This window comes from Suricata suricatta, chromosome 7 (genome assembly GCF_006229205.1).
Source record: "Suricata suricatta isolate VVHF042 chromosome 7, meerkat_22Aug2017_6uvM2_HiC, whole genome shotgun sequence".
NCBI classification, from domain to species: domain Eukaryota; kingdom Metazoa; phylum Chordata; class Mammalia; order Carnivora; family Herpestidae; genus Suricata; species Suricata suricatta.
In genome coordinates, this window is record NC_043706.1 from 34,102,726 (window position 1) to 34,122,858 (window position 20,133).

The following is a 20,133-nucleotide window of genomic DNA, read 5'->3' on the forward strand; positions in this document are numbered from 1 at the left end:
AATCCTATCTAACTGGTGTCCTTGTAAAAAGAGGACATTAGGACACACAGAGAGACTCTGGGGGGACGACCATGTTAGGAGGTGGCAACAGGGCAGCTGCAAGCCAAGGAAGAGGCTTCCAGAGAAATTAAGCCTTTGGCAACCTTGCTCGTGGACTTCCAGCCTCCAGAACTATGAGAAAGTAAACGTGTTTAAATCATAGTCTGTGGTATTTTGTTATGGCAGCTGTAGAATACTTTAATGCAGCCTTTAAGAGGTACCGATTCTTTCTGCCATTAATCCGTGTCTGCCGCGTGATATGTGTGAGGTGAGGAGTTTTGTTCCTCTGCTTCTAACAACTGGAGGTGAGATCCAGGCAGATGTATCCTCCCTGTGTCTTCAGGGTCTTCCATACCACATACAAAGTGGACACACTTGGACCTGCATCCTCACTGCCTGCCTTGCCCACCTGCAGGCCGGGAGCGGACCAGTTGCCAACCACCAAGATACTGTTCAAACTTCAGGTAGTGGATAAAGCAGGAAAGAAGATCTGATGGAAAAACGACAGTCTCTTCAACAAATGGTGTGGGGAGAACTGGACAGCGACATGCAGAAAAATGAAACTGGATGATTTTCTTATATTATATACAAAGATACATTCAAAATGGATGAGAGACCTAAATGTGAGACAGGAAACCATCAAAATCCTAGAGGGGAACACAGGCAGCAGCCTCTATGACCCTGGCTGGGGCAGCTTCTTCCTAGACATGTCGCCACAGGCAAGGGGAACAAAAGCGCAAATGAACTATGGGGACCTCATCACGATAAGAAGCTTTTGCACAGCGAAGGAGACAACAGCACTATAAGGCAGCCTACAGAAAGGGAGAAGATATTTTCAAATGACCTATCTGATAAAGGGCTAATATCCTAAATCTATAAAGAGCTTATCAAACTCAATACCCACAAAAACAAATAATCCAGTTAAGAAATGGGCAGAAGACATGAACAGACATTTTTCCAAAGAAGGCATTCTGATGGCTAATAGACACATGAAAAAATGCTCAACCTCACTCATCATCAGGGAAATACAAATCCAAACCATGATGAGATACCATCTCACACTAGTCAGAGTGGCTAAAATTAACAACACAAGAAACAACAGGTGTTGAAGGGGATGCCGAGAAAGGGGAATCCTCTTGCACTCTTGTTGGGAATGCAAACTGGTGCAGCTACCCTGGAGAACAGTATGAAGTTTCCTCAAAAAGTTAAAAATAGGGGCTCCTGAGTGGGTCAGTTGGTTAAGTGTCTGACTTCAGCTCAGGTCATGATCTAAAAGTTCATGAGTTCGGGCCTCACATTGGGCTCTCTGCTGACAGCTCTGATCCTGAAGTCTGCTTCAGATTCTGTGTCTCCCTCTCTCTCTCTGTCCCTCCCCTGCTCGTGCTCGATCTCTCTCTCAAAAATAAATAAATATTAAGACAATTTTTTAAAAGTTAAAAATAGAATATCCTATAACCCAGCAATTGCACTACTATTTACCCAAAGGGTACAAAAACACTGATTCAAAAGGACACATGCACCCCAATGTTAATAGCAGCACTATCAACAATAGCCAAGTTATGGAGAGAGCCCAAAGGTCCACCAACTGATGAATGGATAAAGAAGATGTGGTACACACACACACACACACACACACACACACACACACACAAGGGACTATTACTCAGCTATCAAAAAGAATTGAATCTTGCCATTTGCAATGACATGGATGGAACTAGAGTGCATTATGCTAGGCGAAATAAGTCAGTCAGAGAAGGACAAATACCATATGATTTCTCTAATATATGGAATTTAAGAAACAAAACAGATGAACAAGTTTGGGGGAGGTGGAAGAAAAAGGGAAACAAACCATAAGAGACTCTTATTAGAGAACAAACTGAGGGCTGTAGAGGGAGGAGAGTGGGGGATGGGCTAGACGGCTGATGGGCACTAAGGAGGGCACTTGTTGGGATGAGCACTGGGTGTTGTATGTAAGTGATGAATCACTGAATCTACTCCTGAAACCAATATTGCAATATTGTATGTTAAATAACTAGAATTTAAAGAAAAATCTGAAAAGAAAAAGAAAGCTTCACAACCCAAACAGGTCATGGAATCGATGCAGTGAGTCACATGAGCACTTTTCAAACAGGGTGGCTCAGTCAGTTAAGCGTCCGACTTCAGCTCAGGTGATGATCTCATGTTCATGAGTTCAGGCCCTCTATCAGGCTCTGTGCTGACCGCTCAGAGCCTGGAGCCTGCTTCCTTCTGTCTCCCTCTCTCTCTGCCCCTCCCCCACTCATGCTTTGTCTCTCTCAAAAATAAATGAACATTAAAAAAAATTTTAAAGAACCATAATGACACTGAATAGCAGAGATTAGAGAATGCCAGAGTGCATCTAAGGGAAGCATTATTTCTTGAAATTTGAATTTGGTCTTTTTTTTTTTTGAATTTGGTTTTACATATTTGTAAATAAACAAGTGAAGTCACTGCAAATTATCCTAAGCGCTACAAATTATGTTTGTGTGTCCAGTTACTGCATTGTGATGTTAAACGCACTTCTTACTGTGATTTATAATCGCAAAGTCTGAAAAAAACCACTGATCTACCAGTGGTTTTCAATTTTTCTCTGAGTAAGTTGGTTGAAAAGCAGCGAACCATCCAGGGGAGGCTTGGGGTGGGTTGTGTAGGGAGGGCGGGCCCTCAGGGGAGGATCTGAGGGGGCAGGGTCACTTAGTCCAGGCCACAGCCGTGGAGCCCTGACTTGGGTCCTTTCCTCTCTGTGTCCTGGAATGAGGGACATGACTGTCCTGGGCCTCAGTTTCCCTATCTCCCAAACCCCTCACAGGTGTGCTATGAAGATTACCAGGAACCAAAGAACTTGAAGGCACACACACCCAATGTGGTAAAGGGCGGTTTTGTTATTTCATCATTTCATTCAGGTCTGTCTACTCTAGCAGGTGAATTGTTTCTCTACCATCTCAGGACAAAGGAATGCACAGACCCCTCACCCGTGGGGGATCCCTAGTTGAGGAGCAGCCCAGGGGCTGGAGGGGTGTCCAGAAAGGTATTTCAGAGTCTAAATCCCCAGGGGAGACTCTCTTAAGGATTTTATGCAGATAACGTCAAACTCTGGCAAACCCTCGAGCATGAGCAGTTTCCAAAGGTGAGTCAATGTCCCCAGAGGCCAGAAGAAGGGGTAGCCTCCCACCCTTAGTCCAGAAACAGAGGGGTCTGGGCCTGCTGCCACCCCTTCCCCCTCTGGCTGGGTTCCCAGAACATTCACTGCAAATCTTGAGTCACTGCTAGAGGCCATCTGGGCTCCTGGGAGCGCAGGGCTGGGACAGCTCCCCACCAAAGCGGTCCCTTGAACCCGGTGGCGTGGCAACCCTTCCCTCAGCTGGGCCGCTTCTCAGCACACCTGTCTTCTCTGGGCCCCCACCTCTCTTAAACCCACATTGGCAGACCTGCTTCCAAGCAGAAAACTTGGTCATGAGTGGCATATCTGGAATTCCCGGAGGATTTATAACCCAGCAACTGGGGCAAGTGTGGGTAGCTGACCCCAACCCTACCCCAGCTCTGACCCTGCCTCCAGCTCTGGCATTGGTCTCCCCTCTCTAGCCCCACATCTAGGTCACCATCCTGGCTTCCATCCCCTGGGTCAGAGCAGACAGTTTTGGACACGGCCAGGAGCTGGGTTTCTAGCCCTAGCTCTGCTTCTACCTTTCTCCGTGACCTCAGGCAGGCCACCTCCACATCTCCAGACCTCAGTTTCCTTCCCTGTAAAATGGGCAGACTGATAGGACATGGGTTCATGCTTGATTTTCTGTAAGAACTGTTCTGTCTTTCTAAAATTCCAGGAAATGGGCTAGAGGAGTTGACATCATGCTGGTTTCCTCCGTAAAGAGAGAAACGGGCACCTGTGTTCCTGGGGATGGCGCTGGGGCTTGTGAATGCTCAGACTGGCCTTCAGGGTTCGTGATCCTTGGTGGGACAGGGGCGGGGCATCCTGTCTGCAGCCCACAGGGGCAGGGTGTGGACTCAGGCTGCACAGGGTGTACTCAAGTCTGGGGCGGGGCAGACCCCACGCAGCTGCCTTCTGCCCCGGAGTGGGGAAGTGTGGGGAACTTCCCTCTGGCAGTCCTCACTTGCTGTTTTCCCTTCTCTTTCTGTGTCTCAGCGCAGAGACCTTCTGCCTGGTTTTGGGAATGCCCACTGTCCAGGGCTGATCAAAGGGACCCCCAAACTATACCCATTCAGATTTGCCCCCAGATCATTGCCATCACGCCTCGCCCCGCCCCCTCCCCCAACGCCCTGTCGCACCTGCCCAGCTGTCCTTTGTGAGTCAGGAGACCAAGACATTCCTCCCTCTGGCTTGGAATTTTACTTGGTGAAATTAATCCTCAAAAAGGTAACCCTCAGACGTTCTTCCTCCTCTGTGAAACCTGACCTGACCATGGTCCCAGTTCCGGTGCTTCTCCCCACTTCCTCCACACCAGACATTCAATCATTTCATCTGTATATTGAGAGCTCGCTACCTACCCTGTGCTCCTCTGGGTGCTAGCACAAAAAGAGCAAAAACCAGACCCAGCTCTCCGTCTATGGGAGTTTAGGGCCTGCTGGGCGGGGGGGGGGGGAGGAGAGCGCTCTTCTTACATATCCCTTCCTCCTCGCCCCCACCTTTCTAGCCTCCACTCCCCCGTAGACCAGCTCCCCAGGACAGCGCCCTGTCTTACACATCTTTGTAGCTCAGTGCCCAGCAAGTGCCTGTCGCCTAAAGGGACTCCAATATGTTGCAGACTACATCTGAGCGTCCATGAAGGGATATGGGCTTGTGCCTGAAGTTGGTCCTAACTCTGTTATTTAGGGATAACAGACGATAGGGAGCGTAATTAAGGCTAGACACTGGGTTAAATCATATGTTGCCGCTGCCTGCAGGGTGCAGTTTGGCCACAGCCATCAACATTATAAGTGTGCTCACTTTTGGGTCCAGTGGTTCCACTTCTCTGAGTTTATTGGACAGATGGACGCTCACACATGAGAAAGGGTATGTGTATAGTGACACCGATAGTGACGGTCACTGCAGTATTGTTTGCAATGGATTGGCAATGATTTAAATGTTCATCTAAGGGGCCTGTTTATTTTGTTTATTTACAAAATTTTAAAAAATGTTTATTTATCTTCGAGAGAATGGGGGAAGAACAGAGAGAGGGAGACACAGAATTGGAAGCAGGCTCCAGGCTCTGAGTTGTCAGTACAGAACCCGACGAGGGGCTCGAACCCACATTGTGTGAAATCATGACCTGAACCGAAGTCAGACGTCTAATGGACTGAGCCACCGAAGCAACTGTGGGGCCAATTTAACAGGTTATGCTACACCTGTACAGAGCAGAATCCTTTGTGGTATGAAAAAAAAAATAAAGAAGCGGCCTTTGTCGTTTTATTTTTATTTTAAAGTAAACTCTATACCCAATGTGAGGTTTGAACTCACAACCCTGAGATCAAGAGTCACATGCTCTACAGACTGAGCCAGCCAGGCGTCCCCAGGAGAAGCTCTCTTTGAGTATAAACAGGAAAACCCCTAAGACATATTGTTGCATTAAAACAGAAGTTGACAAAGAGTGTGGTAGATCATTTAGTGTAAAAACTGGAGTGAAGGGGAAGGGATGCATTTAAATATACACCTACCTGTTTCCTAGCGTAGAGGGGCCTCAGGGAGGAGTCTCAGAAAATGGTAACAGTGAGCGCCACAGGAGAGAAAATGGGCACATGCGGAACAAGGTAGAAAGAGATCTTTCCACTGAAGAGCCTTCAGATTTTCTGAATATTGTATCATGTCAATATGTAACCTGTTAAAAATAAAAATAAAATAAAGTTAATTATAAAGATTATGAGGCAGCATGGAAAAATGTTTATAAGATACATGGGAAAAAGATTTTAAAAAACCTATATTCAGTAGGATTATAAACATGTAAAATAAATGCATGTTGAAATTTCTGTCTGGTGGAAAAGATAGTCTGGGTAATTTTTATTTCCTTTCTTTTTTGTAATTTCCCCCCCCAAATATCTATAATAAACACATAGTGCTTTTTTAAAATGTTTTTTTTGAAAGAGAGAGAGAGAGAAAACGAGTGAAGGATGGGCAGAGAGAGGGAGAGAGAGAATCTGTGCTGATTAGAAACCTGTGACATAAGAAAAAATATATCTACTAAGCAAATTGTATATTCTGTATAATCTCAATTATGGAAACAAGGTTGAAAAAGACTTGAAGGAAATATGCAAAATGTTCACAGTGGTTGTCATGAGATCTTAGGTAATTTTTATTGTTTTTAATGTTTATTTAACTAATTTATTTTTTGAGAGAGAGACAGAGACAGAGCACTAGCAGGGGAGGGGCAGAGAGAGAGAAAGGGAGACACAGAATCTGAAGCAGGCTCCAGGCTCTGAGCTGTTGGCACAGAGCCCGACACAGGGCTTGAACTCCTGAACTGTGAGATCATGACCCAAGCTGAAGTCAGACGCTTAACTGACTGAGCCACCTAGGTGCCCCGATAATTTTTAAAACATTACAATATTTTGTATTATTTTCATGACACCTGGAAGAAAGAAAGGGAGGAAATCTTAGTCCAAGGGAGTTCCTCAAAACAAGTTTTGGTAGTAACAAAATAGCAACAGGGTAGTAAGATAATGAGTCATTCTTGTTTTGTTCTGTTTTCCAAACCTTTCATTATGTGGTTTCATTGTTATTTGAGCAGGAATGGAACCCTCACTGCTGCAGAGTGGGTTCCCCCAAGTCCTGCTGAGTCGTGCTAAGGGCCTGGGGCTCCCTGACTGTTATTCCTTCCAAGTCACGAAGCCCAAGGGGCTGCCCTGGGTGGTGGGAGGCTGCTACTTCGCTACCAGTGACATGTTGCCGGGGAGAAAAAAAGCCAAAATCAAAGCACCTTTGGGCCCTTCGAAGCTGGCCAACATACGGAACTCTCACTGCCAGGCATGGAGCTGAGAGTCCAGGGTCCCAGGACCCAGTCCCGGCCCTTCCTGGGCGCTAGGCTCCTGAGGCCAGGAGGTTTCATGCAGATAGAAGAGGGGTCCTCAAGAAGGTCTGAGCGGAGGCCTGGCAAGATCAGGCCCTGTAGGCAGCGACAGACTTTGACAGTGGACAAAACGAGTCCTAAACTTGGGCCTGTCCAAGGGCTGGGCCCTCACCGGTCCTAACCTGCCTTTTCCATGGGGAGCGCATGTCCCCTCAGAATCTCCTCGGCGGAAGGACAGTGACTAGGGATTATAAAGCAAACTGCCCAGCCAAGATTTTGGTCATCCAAACTGGAGAGACCCGGGGTTCTGAATCTGGCTCTCTGCCATTAGCTAGCTTATGAGATCTTGGGCAAGTAATTTCGCCTTCATGGGCCTCAGTCTTCTTATCTACAAAATGGGGAGAATCATCATCATAATGAATAGGACCTGCCCTGACTACCTCCCAGACTTTCTGTGAGGATCAGCTGACATAATGTATACAAAAGCATTTTAAAAGTATAAAGGATGGGGGAGCCTGGGTGGCTCAGTCGGTTAAGCGCCTGACTTTGCTCCGGTCATGATCTCACGGTTTGAGCCCCACATCAGGGTCTCTGCTATCAGCTCAGAGCCACTCGGATCTTCAGTCTCTCTCTCTGCTCCGCCCCAACTCGCACGCATCCTCTCTCAAAAAATAAGTAAACATTAAAAAAGTAAAGGATTAAGGATGTCCGCTGATGAAAGGATACACAAAATGTGGCATATTAATACAATGGAGTCCTGTTCAATCTTAAAAAGGAATGAACCACTGACACAAGACAACATGGATGGATGTCGAAAACATTACGTTTAGCAAAAGAAGCCAGACACACAATTTATTTTAATTTTTTAAATGTTTTTTTATTTTTGAGAGAGAGGGACAGACAGAGTGGGAGCAGGGGAAGGGCGGAGAGAGAGGAAGACAGACTCTAAAGCAGGCACCAGGCACTGAGCTGCCAGTAGAACCCACAGACCTTGAGATCATGACCCGAGCTGAGGTCAGATGTTTAACTGACTGAGCCACCTAGACACATAATTTCATTTATGTCAAATATCCACAAGGGGCGAATATACAAAGAAAAAAAGATTAGTGGTTGCCGGGGGCTGGGGGCGGAGAATGGAGAGTGGGTGTGGGGTTTCCTGTTAAGGCGATGGAAACGTTCTGGAACTAGACAGGGGTGATGGTTTGCACAACACCATGAATGTCCTAATGCCACTGAATTGTACACTCGAGGGCTTAAAATGCTAGGTTATATTTATATTGCCACAATTTTTTTAAGACTTATCAACAGGATGGGGCACCTGGGTGGCTCAGTCAATTAAGCATCTGACTTTGACTCAAGTCATAATCTCATGGTTTGTGAGTTTGAACCCTGCGTCGGGTTTTGTGCTGACAGCGCAGTCTGGAAGCTGGGTCAGATCCTGTGTCTCCCTCTCTCTCTGCTCCTCCCCCACTTACAGTCAGTCTGTCTCAAAAATAAATAAGCATTAAAAAAAAAGACATCAACAGTATACATGATTCAAATCTGTTTATTATAAATAATATTTCTGTGATTAACAATCAAACAAATGTGGTGGCCACAATTTCAGTTTTGCATCTGTAGCAAAGCAGAGTGAGAAGTGCCTGGAAAAAGCAAAACAAGAAAAAGGAAAGGACGCAGAGCCCCAGGGACCCAATCCATTCAGCCCAGGAGCAGTATGGCCTGAGGGGAAACCCAGAATGCCAAGGCCAGGGAAGAAATGATCTGGGAATTTCAAAATCCATCCAGGTGGGCTTACCCTTTAATTTGGTGGCTGTGTGATCTGTTGGGGAAGATTTCCTCCCCAGCGCCCTGCCCCACAAATTGTTTCCCAGCCAGATTGGAAGAGTCCTTTCTGGGGCCTGCCCTGCAGACAAAGGGCAGCTTCCGGGACATAAAAGGCCCAAACCTGGCTTAGTTCCTGAGTAACTCCGGACCCGTAGGCTTTAAAGCCTAAGAGACTGGGGCGCCTGGGGGGCTCAGTCCGTTAAGCGACCGGCTTCGACTCAGGTCATGATCTCACAGTTTGTGGGTTCGAGCCCCGCATCAGGCTCTGAGCTGACAGCTAGCTCAAAGCCTGGAGCCTGCTTCAGATTCTGTGTCTCCCTCTCTCTCTGACCCTCCCCCTCGTTGCGCTGTCTCTCTCTGTCTCTCAAAAATAAATAAAAACATTAAAAAAAAAAAAGCCTGAGACACTGTCCAATGAAGACTTCTTGATGACACTGATGTGACATGACGACTATGTGATGTAACAAGAGCAACAATCCACTTACAGGACACTGTATGATGTGCAAAGAAGATGGTCCATCTCTGTCACTGATATAGTCTGTCCCGTGAGCCCCACCTCAGGGAATGGAGCTGGCAAGGGAGGGGACAACTTGCCCGTCTGTTCCCGCTCAACTCCATCTAATAGGGGTTCCTGGGTGGCTCAGTTGGTTGACCATCCAACTCTTTTTTTTTTTTTTATGTTTTTTATTTATCTTTGAGAGACAGAGAGAGACAGCGCAAGCAGGGGAGTGTCAGAGAGAGAGGGAGGCACAGAATCCAAAGGATGCTCCAGGCTCTGAGGTGTCAGCACAGAGCTAAATGTGGGGCTCAAACCCATGAACCGTGAGATCATGACCTGAACTGAGGTTGGACACTTAACTGACTTGAGCCACCTGGGTGCCCCAACTGAGGGTTCTTTTAATTGCTAAGATACCCCTTCCCTAGCTGAGTTTGAGGCCTCTTGGAAATCATCTAGTCCAGCTTTTTTTTTTTTTGAGAGAGAGAGAGTACACAAGAGCCAGGCGGGGGGGGGGGGGGGGGATGGGGGTAAGAGAGAGAATGAATCTCGAGCAGGCTCCATGCTCTGTGTGGATCCCGATGTGGGGCTCCATACTATGACCCTGGGATCATGACCTGAGCCCAAATCAAGACTTGGACATTTAACTGACTGAGCCACCCAGGTACCCCCAACCTTTCTATTATAGCCGTGGAGATGCAGACTTGGAGAGTGAGTGACTTGTCCAAGGACACACAGCTAGTCAACAGCAGGGCTGGACTTGGACCCCAAGCCTGATCCAGGACCCAGCCTCCGTGCTGACCTTTGATGTGCGATGTTTGACCTTCAAGAAGTGCTGCTGAATGGCCTGAGGACAGCGAGTCTTCAGAGGAGCAAGATCCGCCCCCCGGTTTTAGAATTTCACTGAGTTCTTAAAATGAGAGGACCCATCCAAAAGCACTGCTTCAATGTTGTCGCACTATAAATTTCTATTCATTTTTAAAATCTTTTTAAAGTAAACTCTGTACCCAACATGGGGCTCGAACTTGACGACCCCCTGATCAAGAGTCGGACACTTCACCACTCCACCAACTGAGTCAGTCAGAGCCCCTCTATTCATGGATTTCTATCTTTTTTTTTAATGTTTTTAATTTTTATTTTTGAGAGAAAGCCAGAGAGAGCAAAGATGGGGCAGAGAGAGAGGGGGACAGAGGATCTGAAGCAGGCTCTGTGCTGACAGCAGAGAGCCCAATGTAGGGCTCCAACTCAAGAACTGTGAGATCATGACCTGAGCTAAAGTCAGAAACTCAACGGACCGAGCCACGTAGGTGCCCCTAGTCAATAGATTTCTCCTGTGTGTGTTCTTTGGTTAACTCCAAACCATTTGCAGCCTAATTGTTTTGCAGATTTTTGGGAGTCCAAAGGCTGAGGCTGGTAGCTGGGGTCCATCAGGGGGTTTCCGGACTCATGCAGGGCTTGTTTCACCTCTGCAAGGTGCCAAGCCCTGAGGTAGGGAACTCCTCTGAGGGGGTGAGTAATACGTGAGAAGCCTTTTGACCTCCAGTCAGAGGATCTTTGTCCTGGCACATTTCACAATCTGGAAGGGCGAACTCCAACTCCAAAGGGTAGGAAGAACGGAAGCCCACGTTTAGTGAGTAGCTGTGATGAGCCAGACTGTGTGTTAAATACTTAACAGAGTTATTTAATTCCCACCCTCTCCCGGCAAGGCTGGGACTGGTCTCATCTTACAGATGACAAAATCGAGACTTGGAGAGGGCACGGGTAATTGGCCCCAAGTCTCGCAGGTTTTAAATGGGCTGACCTGGAGTTTGAACAAAGCCTGCTGGACTCCGGACTCTATGTAGGATACCATGGAGCCTTCAAGGGTGAAATGCACCTGAAAGCTTTCCCGAGACCTGCAGACCCTGCGGTCTGCTCCCCGCCATGGCTCCTCTTCCTCCTCCTTGTTCCCGACCCTGCGCTGGGCTGCCACTTCCTGACCATGTGCTGCTCTCATCTGAAGCTCATGCTAGGGCCCAGTGTTAGCTTCCATTTTTCTTGTTACCTGAAAACCTGCCCTCCAGGGTCCCAGCTGACTGTTTCAAGACAGACACCTGAGCAAGGTCAGCTGGGCTGTGATGAGCCCCGCAGCTCATGCCTTGTGGGACTTGGCTCAGTAAAGGGGAACTGTTTTAATCAGATGCCCATTCAAGAACTGGGGATTGGGAAATCCAAGAAGGGCCGCCACAGAATCAGTAACAGGCACTTGAATTACAAAGGTAGTGATGTAGACAGGAAATGGGAGGAGGGAGGATGAGCCACTATTGAACTGATGAGTCAACAAATGAGAAAGCACGGAAAGAGAAAAGAGTAGGGGGTGTGTGCAGAGGGGCAGAAAGACCACACCCACCCACGCGTGGCGGTGCAGTTTCTGTGCTTGGATTCCCATGAGCCTGCCCATCCTTTCATAAAAACTCCTTCTCCTGAGGTAAACTGAATGGGCTTTCTTCTCTTTCTTGAACCAAAGCAGCTTTGTCTAGAGCAGGAGGAAACGAAATAACTTACATTTGCACTTCCTTACAATTGGCAAGGGACACCTTTGGGTTAAGGCTCCCCAAGAGCTCCAACCAACACTTGGAGCTGCTTCTAGGCAGTGAAGGAGAAGGAGTCACACGATTTTCTAGTTATCTATTGCTGTGAATACCACTCTGAACTTAGAGGCTTAACACAACCATTATTTATTTTGTTCATAACTCCATGATTTGCGCCGGGCTCGCAGGGAAGACTTGCTTCTGCTCCAGTTGGCATCGGTTGGGGTGGCTCGAAGGCTGGGACTGGAATCAGCTGAAGGCTCACTCTCTCATTCAGATGGTTGGAGACTGGTGCTGGCTGTGGAATGGGGCCACGGCTGACTGTCACACACACCCATATGTGGCCTCTCCCTTGTGGCATGGTGATTAGGTTCCAAGAACAAGCATTTCTAGAGGACTGAGTGGAAACTGCATCATCTTGTATGACCTTGTAAGTCACACAGCATCATGGGCCCACTCGGATTCAAGGGGAGAAAGCGTACATGATGCGTGGACTGTCAACATTACACTGTAAGAACATGCTGGATGTGATATATTGTGGTGCCTGGTTTGGGAATAATCTGCCACATAGTGCCATGTAGTGAGCGGTAGACACTGGAAGAGAGCAAAAGTCCCTGGTCCATATTCCAACAGTTGCATATTAAATGCAGCCACAGATTAAAAGGCTCAATAAAACCACCACAGTGAGGCAGTGAGAAGTAGAAAGCACAGCAGTGTAGGACCATTTAATGCAGGCGCAAACAGCCTACCAGACATCAGGAACTCCTGGGAGTCTATCTAAGACACACTAATGTTGAATTTGAACCTTCTGTTAAGAAGCAAAGGATGGGGTGATATACTTTGGAATGAGTTATATCAAATCATTAAAACCATGTTTTGGTTTTTATATTTATTTTTAAGATTTTATGCATGTATGTATGTATATATTTTTAGGTAGGCTTCACACCCAGTGCAGAGCCCAACACGGGGCTTGAACTCATGACCCTGAGACCAAGACCTGAGCTGAGGTCAAGGGTTGGATGCTTAACGAATGAGCCACCCAGGTGCCCTTGTTTTGGTTTTCAAATGGATGATAACTTCAGTAACATATTACCTTTCCCTCATGATGATATATAAATCTTACTATAGTGTCCTACAATTATTTTATGTTCGACCTTTCAGTAAGAGCAACCTGCCTTCAAATTCTCTTGGAGATATCATTCCATTATCTTCCAGCCTCTATTGCTGCTAAAGGTAAGTCTGCTGTTAATCTATTTTAGTTTCTTTATAAATTATCTGTCTTATATCCCAGGCTGCATTTAAGATTTTTTTCTTTATCCTTGGTGTACTACATTTGCTCTTACATATATGTCTATCAGTGGAATTTTAAAAAATTCTGCTCTGGGCACCTGGCTGGCTCAGTTGAAAAAACATGCAACTCTTGATCTCAGAGTTACAAGTTTCAGCCCCACATTGGGTGTAGAGATTACTGAAAAGGAGTAAATAAACTTAAAAAGAAAATTCTGCTCAGGGTTCAATATGTTTTTTTAAGTTTATTTATGTATTTTGAGAGAGTGAGCAAGAGAGCCCCAAGAATACCCCAGCTGTCAGCACAGAGTCCTGTGTAGGGCTCAATCCCATGAACTGTGAGATTATGACTTGAGCCAAAATCAAGAGTCGGATGCTCAACTGACTGAGCCACCCAGGCGCCCCTCAGTGATTCTTTAATCTGATGATACACGATATATAATAAAAAATTTGGTCTTAGTCCTGGGTTCCTGGAAGGGAGATTCTAAACTCTTCCTAATTTTCCCAATGGATTGTCTTTGTTAATTATGATGGGACCCTTAGATCACATCTGAGTTTATGTTAATGAGTGACTCAGGATGGGGGCTGGTCACACCAGAAAGACTAGCCATGTGACTAGAGGGTTGGGGATTTGAGCCACATGATATCAGCCTAACTTCCTCTTGGGAGAGGAGGGGGTTGGAGAGTCAGTTCAACCAATTATGTGTATATAGTGAAATCCCAACAAAAACTGCAGACACCCAAAGCTTGGGGGAGCCTCCTGGCTGGTAAATGCCTCTATGTGCTGGGAAGGTGGCACATCCTGATTCCTCAGGGAAGAGGGCATGGGAAATCTATGGTTGGGATCCTCCCAGACCTCACCTAGGTGTCTCTCATTTGACTGATTCTGATTTACACCCTCTATAACAAAACTGTTAAGAATAGCCCTTTCCTGAGTTCTATAAATCATCCTAGCAAATCATGAAACCTGAGGAGGTCATGGGAGCCTCTGAATTTGTAGCCCATTGGTTGGAAGTGAGGATGGCCTGGGGACCCCTTGAATTGGCAGCTGGGGTCTGAGTAGAGAAATCTTATTTGGACACTGCTCTTAACCTGTGGAGGCTGTGCTAACTCTGGGCTATTACTGCCAGAATAGTTCTGCAGTATTACACACATCTCTCTTCACTCTAGAGAGATTTCAGTGTTAGGAATCTGTGGTCATCAAATAACTACACCGGAATATGAACCACCCATAATGACTTCCCATTGCCTTTTGTTCCAATCACAGTAAACTGTGGCTCCTCTGCCTGGCATCAAAGACACACCATTAACCACAGGAGAAACGCAGTCATGCCTTTGATGCAGAAATAAGACAGTGTAAAGTAGAGGCCGTGTGGAAGATGGCATTAACGATTCTTTAGCAGACATTACTGGTGCTCTGCTCAGATCTCATCTCTCCAGGTTCCGGTCCTTCTCCCAATTTCTGTGTGACTTTGTTTCTAGGAGCCATGCACCTGTGACTCTTTTTAGAAAGGGCTGTTCCAGGGCTACTGGAGCTGCTTTACCCACATTTGGAAAGTCCAAACTGCTCAGTTGCTTCTGCTCCTTAGCCAATGACAGACAGCTGTGAAAATACGAAAGCCTAGGTCCCCTGCCTGGAGTTGGGATAGACTCTGAGGTATAATTTACACTCCAGAACGCCCTGCAGGGGGACGTTCATCCCAGGATTTTGCCTGATGCTACTCAGCCCTGTCCCCTTCCGTTCTGTTCCCCTACTCCTTTTCTGGATTCTCCTAGGAACACTTCCTTAGTAAATCACTTACCCACAAATCCTTGACTCAGAGTCTACTTCTGGAGAACTTAACCTAAAATAGCTCCTAATCATTCATTGCCAAGCAGGTGGCCATGTGACTTGCAATGCCTGGGGGGAACAGGCGTTGTACATTACTTGAACCTTAAGAATCATCACCTGTTACTAGAATTGCTTGTTTCTTTGGGGGAAAGGCCAACGCAGGGGCTGCTCTCAGCCTGGGTCGCAGAACAAGACATGTGAAGAACTACGGCTGACACAAAGCCAACGTGTAACATGAGCTAGAATAAGCCTTTATTACTGGAAGACAATGAGAATTGGGGGTTTTACTGCAGAACTCAACAGATATTAATATGGGCAGTGAGTGCCCATATTAAGAGCATACATTCTGGAGCTAAACAGCCAAGCTCTACTGCTATCTGTATAATCTTGTATATCTTGACCAAGTTACTTAGCCTGAGCCTCAGTTTCTCCATTTGTAAAATAAATACGGAGATTAATGATATCCACTTCATAAGGTCACTGTGGGGACCAAACGAGTTAACCTATATAGAGTACTTCCAACAGTGTTTGGCACATGCTAAATGCTTGATAAATATTAACTGAGGTGAACTATAATAGCTCATCCCCAAGTTTTCAGTGCTTTCTCCCACAACCACAGAACTTGTTGGTTTCTTCCCCAGCATCCATTCCACTCTGCCCACAGTCTTGATTTCTATTTGAGGATCTGTCTGGTTCTGGGAAAGCTGATTTTACTCTGACTTCACTTGGCCCAAGATGAACCTAATAGCTAGTAGTGTGTTGGTAAACTGGATCCAAGGAGGGTGGAGAGGGAAGGCAATTTCCACAGTGGAAGCACTCCCTACTTAGCCAATTTCAGGTTATCCATGGTTTTTAACAATTGGCTTCCAAAATTCTTGAATATTTAATAATCACCTGGGAAGCCAGCACTTGCCAGTTCCAACACCTCACACGCCGCTCCTCTAGCCAGGATGCATAAATCCCAAGCTGCTCTCATCTGTGAGAATCTCAGAATTTCTGCAACTCTAATCAAGGTTTCCCTGCATATTATAAAACATAAAGGAGCTTTCCAAAATGTATTAGGTTGAACATACAGAACTGCCAACATTTTAACTTGTTTTGATCTACATAAAAAAGGGGTCAATTTCAATGATTCAACTTAATAGATCAAATGCACAGGAAAATATGGTAGAAGAAAGAGTAAGGAATGAGAACAGAAGGAAGGAGGAGGAGTAAGTGGAGGAGAGGAGGACACAGTCCCACCAGAAGCAAATCTGAATTACAACCATGTGGAGTTTAAAGAGATGTGAATACTTTACTCCACAATGGGTATTAAGCCTAATTATGGACAATTAGCTTCTTTGTTATTCAACTATATACCCTCTGGGAAGTTTCATATTTTACCCTACAAGCATATCCAACATCTCCATTCTTCCAACTCTGTTTTCACGGCACTAAACCTAGACCTCCCCTTCCATCATGGGCTAGAAATTCTGAAAGGTCTCAGGAGAGATTTTGGCAAGCACCCTAAGACAAGGTTTTGGGGGCAACTGAAGGTCATGCTATTCAGAGTTCCCCTCCCCCACGGCGTTTATCTCGCCGTAAACTCCCGGGCAGCAAGTTGGGGCGTTAGGGACCCGAGGGCACCGGGTTCCCTCACCTCTCCGAGCTTGAGGCCACTCACCTGTGCGGTGCGGTGGGGATAAGAACTCCTCTCGGGAGGAGGCTCTGAGTACTGGCCCGGGGAACACAGGGAGGGGGCAAGGCGCTCTGCCGCCAGGAGCCATCAAGTGAGACACTGTAGACACCGAGGGGCTGTCACAAAGCCCAGCCCGCACCAGGCGAGGGGACAGACGCCGGCACCACGTGCATGCCCAGCGCCCTCGCCTCCGCGGTGGGCGGGGCCTCGTTTCCCAGAATACCCCGCCCCCGGCCCCCAGCAGAGGTCCCGCCTCCTCCAGGGTCTCGCCTAGGAGCAGCCCACACGCGGGGCCACCGCACTCCCTGCACAGATAACGCCAACACACACCTCCACACACGACCACACTCTGGATTTGGCTCACAAATGACACATGTCTCCCCCACGCCAAACAGAACGCACACCTCACGGCACCCGCATGCACGACCCGCAACACCGTGTCCCCGCACACCGCTGCTACGCGACCGTTCCCACGTCGATCACAGTGTTCACTCTGCTCGCCAAAGACAGAAGGCCCTCAACACAGCACACACAAAGCGCCACCTACACAAGCACGCACTACAAACATCGTGTATTTTGCAGAGATGGCCGAGTCACTCACATCTACACACCACATCGCACGGCTCCCTCTTCGCGCAGATGGCATGCATTCCACACTACATCGAACACAAAATATAGACTTAAACCTCTGAGTAAAAGAAAAAAAAACATTGCACACAATGTATACGTGTATACATTACCCACACCACACCAAATACATCACATTATCCAAGCCCTACCCATACGTGTGCATCTTACAAGGACCAGCACATAGCACATCTTCCCACACTCAGCAACTGAACAACCTAACTTCTAGGTACACTTATGGTGACCCACCATCCTTTATGTACCCAGAACTGGCCTGGTTTTAGCACAAAAAATCCTGCATCCTGAGAAACCGCTCAATCTTGGACAATCTGGCAAGATGGTCACCCCCCACCCCCCACCGTTGTTCAAATGAATTAGGCTGGTCCCCCAATAAGTGCCAGTGATAAGATCTGAGCCGCTCTGGGAGCAGAGAGATAGGAGGCTGCAGAAGCCCAGAGCTAAGGGGACTCGCCGGTGGCTCTTTGGACACTAAGTTCCATCCTCTGACTTGTCTGTAGGGGGAAATGCAGCTAGGGAGAAAAATGCCTTAAAAATAAAGTTATTCACTGCACCTTCCGGGAAAAAAAAAAAGAAAGAAAGAGACAAAGAAGTCTAATCACACCTGACTTTGAGGTTTTACCCCTGGCAAAACACTTTTACTGAAGTTATCTCATCTTAGAAAAACCTGTGAGGTAGGTAGTGTAGGTGCTATTATGACAATGAGACTGGAGAAGGCACAGACACCTGCCTCAAGTCACAGAGCACAGCCCCCGCCTTTCCTCCAGCCTGGCTGAGACTCTGTGGCTACAATCAAGAAGCCACCTGTCTTGAGCCACCACCTTCAAAAGCCTTTCATTCCGTCCTAATGGGGCAAGGCGCCCAGGCCGCCCCACCCTTAGGGTGGATTAGGCCTCCGCCTCCTTGTTGGGGTTTAAGGCACATCAAAAGAGCTCCCTGCACCAAAATAGCTCTCACAGGCCCTGTCTGGTAGCTTGAAATCACACCATGAGAGATCTCTTTTAGGTAAAAGGCATTGTGCATCAGAGGCCCCTGCTCAAAATGCACCTGTGTCCCTGAGCGAGCCTCCCACAGGGCCGCCTCCAACACCGTAGCTGGTGTCCTCTTCCCCGTCGCTCTGCGCGTTACAACACCCATTGCCTAATGCCAGCCTGCTGATGGAATGGTTTCTAGCGAGTCCTGTGGGAAAGGGGCAGAGGATGGGAAAGTTTGATGGGGGCTGAGGGGAGGTGTGAGAAGGGTGCAGTGTGACTTGAAGAGGGGAAGACAGGAGAGGAGAGGTGTGGGGACAGGATTGAGAAGGATGGGAGGACATGCCCTCGGTAGGAGTGGTGGAGACCCTGAGTCTAAGAGAAAGGCAGAGGGAATGCCGGGAGCTTCCCAGAGAGGCCAGGAAGTAGCAAAGGGTCAAATGTAAATGGTGGGGCGTATGTGGGGGATGGAGAGATTGGTGGGAGAGAGCTGTTTGTGGGGGACAGTCTGGCTCATTGCTGGCAGCACCCTGGTCAGGACACTTGAGCAATCACAGATTATCCCTCCGTGGAAGTTGCAGAAGAAACTGTAAGGTCATGGGAAATGTTTGTGATGTATTGATAAGTGAGAGAAAAGGAGGTTTCCAAACAGGACATAGAGTGGGATCCCTATTTTGTAATGCGGGCTGTAAAGACACCAAAATGTTAGCTGTGGTTATCCCTGCTGTAGGGAGGATGACTTGCATTTCATCCTGGAGCCTTTCTGTATTTTCCAGACTTTCTATGGTGAACGTGGAACATGATTATTGTACATGCCAGAAAGAGTTCTTTTAGATGAACGTCCACTGAATATTTATCGAGTGCTTATTCAATTCTACAGTGGAGGCACCACACCTAATGCAGAGAAACGTGAGCTGTGACCACTGCCCTCAGATTACCCTTAAATCCAGTCATGGCACGGGAGTTCAGGTCTGTGCACAAAATATGTGGCCTCAGGAAGCAGAGTGCCTGGTTCAAGTCTCTCTTCTGCAGCTTCCTAGCTGTGTGACTTGGGTGAGCACCTTGACCTTTCTGTGTTTTGGTTGCCTCATCTGTAAGATGGAGAAATTAATCATATACCTGTAAGAATTAGTTGAGTTGATACACGTGAACATAAGCACACAGCTGGTTCGGGGTAATCACCACCTAAGTGTTAGCTGTTATTGTTATTAGTGGGTAAGAGCTTCGCCTCTGGAGCCAGCCTGTCTGGGTTCAAATCCTTGTTCTGTCTCTGTCTTGGGCAAGTGATTTAATATCTGTTTCTACCTCAGTTTCCTAATCTTGAAAACGGGGATGAAAGTAATGGCACTTCATAGATCGTTAGGAATATTCACTGAGTAGCTATGGATAAAGTACTTAGAACAGTACCTGGCACAGAGAAAGTGCTCACTGAGTGTCAGCTGCTCTAATACTAAATGTTGTTGTTATTATTATTATTGCTCTTGGGGGAGGCAGGGATGGGGGCACCCCCCACCAGAGCATCTCACGTAGAGGCAGGCGGGGTGGGGTACAGGGTGCATGAGATGGGTTGAGCTGGGCATTGCAGGATGGCCCCATCCACTCTGGCCTCTCTTGTGTTCTCCTCCAGCCCCGGTTATTCTGGCCCTTTAAGTTTTAAAACGGTGGCCCCCCAAGGGGCCACTCCTTGCACGTACACCACCGCCTCCCTGATCTTTATTTAGCCATAAACAGGGTAGATTTATGGTAAAGCTGATGAAGGGAGGCTTCCAGGACTTATTT

General features: G+C 47.2%; 2 long non-coding RNA genes across 6 annotated transcripts in view; both read right to left on the reverse strand.

The window, feature by feature from the left end:
- The window catches only part of LOC115295583, a 61,043-nt gene that overhangs the window by 36,774 nt on the left and 4,136 nt on the right, over nt 1–20,133 (reverse strand). For 4 of the 5 annotated variants that reach the window (XR_003910482.1, XR_003910484.1, XR_003910480.1 and 1 more), the window contains one exon: nt 19,190–19,445. This is a non-coding gene — a long non-coding RNA (uncharacterized LOC115295583). Of the gene's footprint in view, nt 1–5,706; nt 5,868–19,189; nt 19,446–20,133 lie in introns of those variants that run through there. The other variant, XR_003910483.1, reaches the window with a different exon arrangement.
- LOC115295584 lies at nt 12,066–16,818 on the reverse strand. The gene is made up of 2 exons (XR_003910485.1): nt 16,724–16,818; nt 12,066–12,240 (listed from the first exon to the last, which is right to left on the reverse strand). It is a non-coding gene; the product is annotated as an uncharacterized LOC115295584 (long non-coding RNA).